Raw genomic sequence first — 6,673 nt, forward strand, 5'->3', positions numbered from 1 at the left:
TATGACTAGTCTAGACAGAGCACCACAAGTTTGGCAGTGTTTGCAGCTGCCATTATTCTGACCCTGACTTGCTATGGATTAACTTTTCTCATGTAGACCAAACTCCTAAGAGAATTCCCATGGCCATCTAGTAACTCTGATCTCCAGGAAATGGGTGATTCTTCTAAGTTTAGATTGTTTATTAGATGTGCCTAGATTTGTGGCCAGTGCTCAAGGGTTATATGTGAAAATGCAAATGAAATTGTGAAATTGAGTCAAGGAGATGGAGATGGGGTGGGTATAGTCAATCTCATTTTGATCCATATCCAAGACCCTGCTCTGTAGCCCAGGCTGGCCTCAAACTCAGAGACCCCCATGCCTCTGCCTCCTGAGTGCTGGGATCAAAGGTGTGTGCCACCACGCTCCTCGAGGACTCTTTTTTTTTTTTTTTTTTAAATCACTTTTATCATGGAAAGAAACGCTGATCAGAGAGGAGAACGAGGCTTCGCTCGCTGAGGTTTTTAAATTTACAGGCTCTACAGCTGAAGTGAAAATTGCCTGTAAACGCTGGGCTGTGTGTAGCTGCAGGAGTCTGCAGCAGTAGTTGGGAAAAGGCCTTTATTTAATTTTCATTGGAGCTGTCTCCTGTTGATGTGGCTTCCAGGGAGGGAGCGAATAGCCCAAGCCTTGCAGAGGGCAACTGATGCCTGGATTACAGCAGACTATGCCTATTGCTGGGCGGCTGCTGGAGTTGGGACAAAGGTTGGAAGGTTTAAGGAATCTATGACTCAAGTCTCTCCAAAATTTGCATGTTGATGCCCCGATCCCTGCTGTGTGTCTATGAGGACCTTTAAGGGGTAATTAAGGCTACATAAAGCCACGAGGCTGGAGACCTTGATCCATGGTTGCCTTTATAGAAAGAAGCAATGAAGACGTAAGGATATCAGGAGGAAGTGCGTACAGAGAAAAGCCCTGACGAGGAAACAGGTTGTGTCTGTGAGCCCAGAAAAGAAGCCTCAGCAGACACCCAGCCTCTGGGCACCTCCATCCTGGACTCCAGCCTCCCTGTGAGCGAGCAGTGCTTGACTTTCTGCTGTGGAGCCATCAGCCCCTGGTGTTGTTATGGAAGCAAGCTGACGTGCAGGCAACGATCCAGACTGCCCGGTTTCTGTTCTTTTCTGCTCATTGGTTAGTTTCACAGATAATTGGTACCTCCCCCAACTCTGCAGACCCTCCTAAGCCTGCCTGAGATTTTTCCACACACCCAGTCATTCGGTTAGGAAGCCAGAAATTTGGGCCAGGCAGAATGAGTCAGAATTTGGCACATTCCCATAGGGGGTGATAGTCATAGCAAACATGAGTGGAACTCGGCTCTGCCAGCTTCTACCTGCCTCCAGCAATCATGCAGGAAAATCTTTATCTATTCTTTGCCTCACTGTCCTCATCTGTAAAATGGGGCAAAAACATTACCCTCCCTCATAAAATTACAGGCAAATGACATAAGAACAGGCAATGAAATGATTGGCATCTGGGACCAAGGTAGCCTGAGAACAGCCTAGCTCAGAGACAGGCTGCTTGCTTTGGCAGGAGGCGGTAGGGACAGGGGGTGGGGTGCCTGAGAGGGCGGGGTCTTTCCTTTCTAGGTGGCCTGCACTGTAAAGCAGGAAAAGGCACCAAGTTCTTCCCCTACTTGAATCCCTGTCACCCCCTCTCCTAAACACGGCATCAGTGGGGGGTGGGCTTTTCAGAGAGAAAACTGTGCATCTTAATCAATAAGATAATGAAGCCAGGTTTCCCAGAGAGCCCAGCTTGCAGCAAGCCCTCAATAAATGATAAGGAGCTTTATATGGAGAGCATTCTCTATGCCACCCCTCGGTGCTGCTGTGGCCACAGAACCGAGGCATAATTTGGACACCATTGATAAGAGCAGCATTAGGTAGTTTCATTAACAAATTTGGGTTGACTTTGTTATACAGAAGAGCTCCATTCATGCCAATGGCTTCTCTCAAGCCTCCCCAGATATCCAGGAATAAACATGTTGACACCTGGCACACCCCAGCAAGCGGACCTTCCTGACTCTGGCTCTTCTGGTCAGAGGGACTGGAGGAAGACTCCGTTTTCCAACTCTTTTCCGTTCCATGAGCAAGAACATTGGTGTGCTGGAGAGGAATGGGGACCAGCGCTAGGTGCGGCTGCAGACAAGAGTCCAGACTGGCAGTGTGGTAAAGAGGGCTCTGCTCACAGGCGGCCGGAGCCCTGGAATGACGGACACGTGATGCTGGGAGTTTGCTTTCTCAAGGAAGCTCTGCGACAATTGGGACATTTGCTCTGTTCTATTCCCCTGGGCCTCCACCTACTTTGATGAAAGTGGCTTCAGGGTCTCTATTTTCACATACCCCAGGATCTTGCTAAGCACACAGGGAGACTCAGGTAGAAGTCACTTTGTGTCTCTCTGTCACCTTCTACTTAAAAGTACTACATAAGTCATGTTCTCACATGACCTGCTTTGTACCTACTAAATAGCAGGCTTTTCAGAAGACACCAAGGGTCAATTCACAGTGGAACCTTATCAAGGCCCTGGTTGCTAAGGAACCTTTCTGTAGTTATTATTAGTGATAATAAATCCCACTGTCTTAGTCACTGTTCTATCGCTGTGAAGAGACACCATGACCAAGACAACTCTTATAAAAGAAAGCATTGAATTGGGGGCTTGCCTACAGCTTCAGGGGATAGTCCATTTTCATCACAGCAGGGAGTGTGGCATCCTGATCTGTAAGCAGACAGACAAACAGACACTGGGCCTGGTGTAGGCTTCTGAAACCTCAAAGCCCACTCCAGTGACACACTTCCTCCAACAAGGCCACGCCTCCTAATCCTTCTCAATTAGTGCCACTCCCTGATGAGTAAGCATTCAAATACATGGGAGCCTATGGGAGTCATTCTTCTTCAAATCACCACACCCACAAAGATTGAGAGTGATGAAGGGATTCAAGAGAAGAGTATCCTCCCACTGGCCCAGGAAAAGCAGTCATGAGCTACAAACGTTCTGGAAACCTCACACCTTACTATAATTTGCTTTCTGTTTCTCTCTACAGGCTACAAGGGAGTGAGACCAGGAACCCAGAAGAAAGCAAAGCCTACTCCAGAGATGTTAGAAGAGGGTCCTTGGACATCAGAGATCAAGGCTGGAGAGAAGCTGTGGACAGAGACTTCTGGAAAATATGAGCAGAATCGACACACCCCTCAGAAAGGTCCGGAGTCAATCAACTCTACCTGACTGAGGAAAAAGCGCCGTAAGCGACAGTAGTCGAAGATACCGACATATACCCATGTGTTTGTGTTTCCTTGAATCTGCACACCCTGTATTGAAATGATACTTGAGTTTGAGAGTCTTTGTTCTTAGCTTCTTTAATAAAAAGCTCTGTTTACATTTACTTAAACAACACCAGTGCTTTAATTATTACTGCCTTTGGGGAGACAAGCAATTCAAACCTGATTGGTTCCTTGGTGTCTGTCTGTCCCCAGGTACAGGCAAGGAGCTGCGAATAAAACAGACAGTCTGTAGGGCACTGGTGATGGGAATCGCTAACGTTCTCATACTGTCACAGTGTTTGATCAATACTTAGGAACAAGACACGTTCTAGGTGGGGGAAAGCTTTAAAAGCCAGCAAACAGAGACCGCCGATGTCCTGAAGATGAATGGGTGACAGTGAGAGGGGATCAGACAGCATTCCACAGAGGTACCGCCAGCTTTAGGGGGAAACAGTGATGGTGCTTTAGCCTCTAGCTGCTAAGACGCAAGGGATGAAAGCCATGTCTCCCCGAGTCCTCCCCCACACTCTCTGAAATGAGGAATGGGGGAGACATTCAGTGTAAGCTCAGACCCTCTGAAGTTTCCAAGAGCCCAAGGGAGATCCTTGGAGTTCTGAGATATCCCGAGACAACCCATGTGGTTCAAAGATAAAGAACCAGCAATGTTGGAATCCCAGCAAAGATGGCAAATTACCATATCAGAAATTCCTGTCCATCTTTCATTTCCAGCCACCTTCTATTAGTTGGGGGTTATGTGACCTGGAGGAAATGTGACAGTTACTTCACATCTGAAACACATTAAGAGGTAGCACCCAACATAATTTCCTTTCTCTCCTCCAGCTCTGGAGCCAGAAGCCATGCACTGGAATATTGGGCAGAATCTGAAGGCTGCTCCTCTGGGCTCTAGGTGAGCCAAGCTGCCAGGGAGGGGTGGAGACCCTGTGTTTGCAGAGTCGGGTGGGCCACAGCTCCCAGGGAGGGGTGGAGGCCCTGTGTTTGCAGAGTCAGATGGTCCTGGGACTTCCCCTCCCCTGCTCTAAACGTCTTTGATTGCTGTGTTGGTGGCAACAATAAAGCAGAGGGGGAAAAAAAACCTCTATCAAGATGGGTCTTGAGGAAGTCACTTTTCCCTGGGCCATTTTCCTCAGTTGAAAATGCAGGGAGTTGGAGAAATTGTCCTTTCTGATCTGGCATTCTACAGTTCTGTCTTAAAAAAATTTTTCATTCTAATAAATACTAAATGAAAAGTTACTAGTTGCCAATAATGATTTTGTTTTGATTTCTTTTTTAAAATTTATTCTTCTCTCATACATTATATCCCAACCACAGTTTTTCCTCCCTCTACTCCCCCCATCCCTCCACCCACCTCCTTTCTCCCTCAGATCCACTTTTCCAGATTTCTGACAGGGCCTCACTATATTGCTCTGGCTGCCTTGGAACACACTGTATAAACCAAGCTGATCTTAAACTTGCGATGATCCTCCTGCCTCAGCCTTCTATGTGCTGGGATTACAGGCAGTTGGATGCTGTTGCTAGCAACTTTCTATCAGTCTACTGATCAGCACACCCGTCCACAGACCCATCCCTACTGCATTACACTGTTGTCTGAGACCACTGCAGTAGTTGGGATTCAACCATTCATTTCTTCCCTGGGTCCTGGAAAGAATCTGGGGACCCTCTACTGCGGTTAACTTCATTTGGCCATGGTGTCCAGATGGTCAAACATTATACTGAGTGTTTCTGTAGAAAGGATTAACGAGATTAACATATCAGTCAGTGGGCTGTAAGCGAGCAGATTGTCCTTCATAATGTGTGTGGGCCTCATCCAATCTGAGTGCAACAAAGGAACAACAAAAAAAGCAACCCTGACTCTCTGTAAGCAAGGGACCATCCTATAGAAGACTCCTTTCAGATCCAAACAGGAATACCTGCCCTTTTGTGTCTCTGGCACCCTCCAGATTTTGAACTTGTTAGCCAGTATAATCACAAAGTCAATTTTTACTCATAAATATCTTTATATACATGTGAATGTGCACATGCACCCCCTATGACTTCTGTGGAACACTAACTACTATATTTACCCATGGAAATATAGAGAAGATCCCTGGACCTAAGTATGAAGAGGAGATAGGGGAAGCAAGCCAAGGACATTGCAAAGCAACCAGATGCCAAGTCCATGTCCTGCTTCCCTTTATCCATTTTCTGCAAAACTATCACTCACTAATACATACATACATACATACATACATACATACATACATACATACACACATACACACACACACACACACACACACACGAGATAGAGAGAGACAGAGACAGAGAGTCACTTAACACAATAAGTTATTTATTTGTGTGTGTGTGTGTGTGTGTGTGTGTGTGTAAATCAGAAGATAGCTTGTGGGAGTCAATTGTCTCCTTCCACAAGGTGAATTCTAGATTTGAACTCTGGCTATCAGGATTAGCAGCAAGCACCTGATCCATCTTGCCAGGCCCACCTTCTAGCAACCAGAGATGGGGATGTTAGCTTTACTAAAGGCCAAGTTCATCTGAGCCAGTTCGGCCCAGATCACAGTCAACTCAGTTTTGGCCCCTGCCTCCCTGTATGCACCTGACTCGAGAGAGGCCAGAAGGTCATGGGGACAGGAGACCTAGGAGTTTGGAAACATCTCCCCCCCAGTCCAGTCTCAGGGTCCACCTGTCTCTCTGGCTAACTTGAGATGCTGAGAAGACAGTGAATGCAAGCATGTACTTGGTGACCAGAAGAATGCCATGGAAATGTCTGGTGCTATTACCCAACATCCATTCATTTTACAAGCCTACTTTCTGCCAAGAGCTATATCAGGGGGTGGAAAGCTAGGGAGGAAGGATGCAGTCTGTTCCCAAGGACTTGTCAGTCTAGGGAGTGAGGCACAGGAGGGATTGGAATAGGATGTGGCAAGTTCTATAATAGAGATCTAGCCAGGGTACGTGGAGCCTCAACAGGGACTCCTTCCTACCTCCGAGGAAATGGAAAGGTTTCCCCCAGGAGGAAACCTTGAAGGATGCACAGCTTTAGCTAGATAAGAAAGAACTGAGGTTCTGGGCAAGGAGAGAAAGTGATAGATGAGGCACATTCCCCAGGTCATAGAGTGTGGGGAGGATGTGGGTGGAGCATGCCCTGTCAATCTATCACCCCAGCTTCAGTGCCCCTCCCCTTCCCCTGACACTGCCTAGAACCACAGAACTGCTGGCCTGGCCTTGGCCACAGCTCTCCAGGCACAATCCGATGGAAACCTCTCCCTTCTGCATAGCACGTGAGAACATGTGGGACCCTCAGACACAGAGAGATGCCTGGAGATCTAAGTGTCTCAGTTACTTTTCTAGAGCTGTGAAGAGACGC

The sequence above is a fragment of the Peromyscus eremicus genome, chromosome 3, assembly GCF_949786415.1.
Source record: "Peromyscus eremicus chromosome 3, PerEre_H2_v1, whole genome shotgun sequence".
NCBI classification, from domain to species: Eukaryota; Metazoa; Chordata; class Mammalia; order Rodentia; family Cricetidae; genus Peromyscus; species Peromyscus eremicus.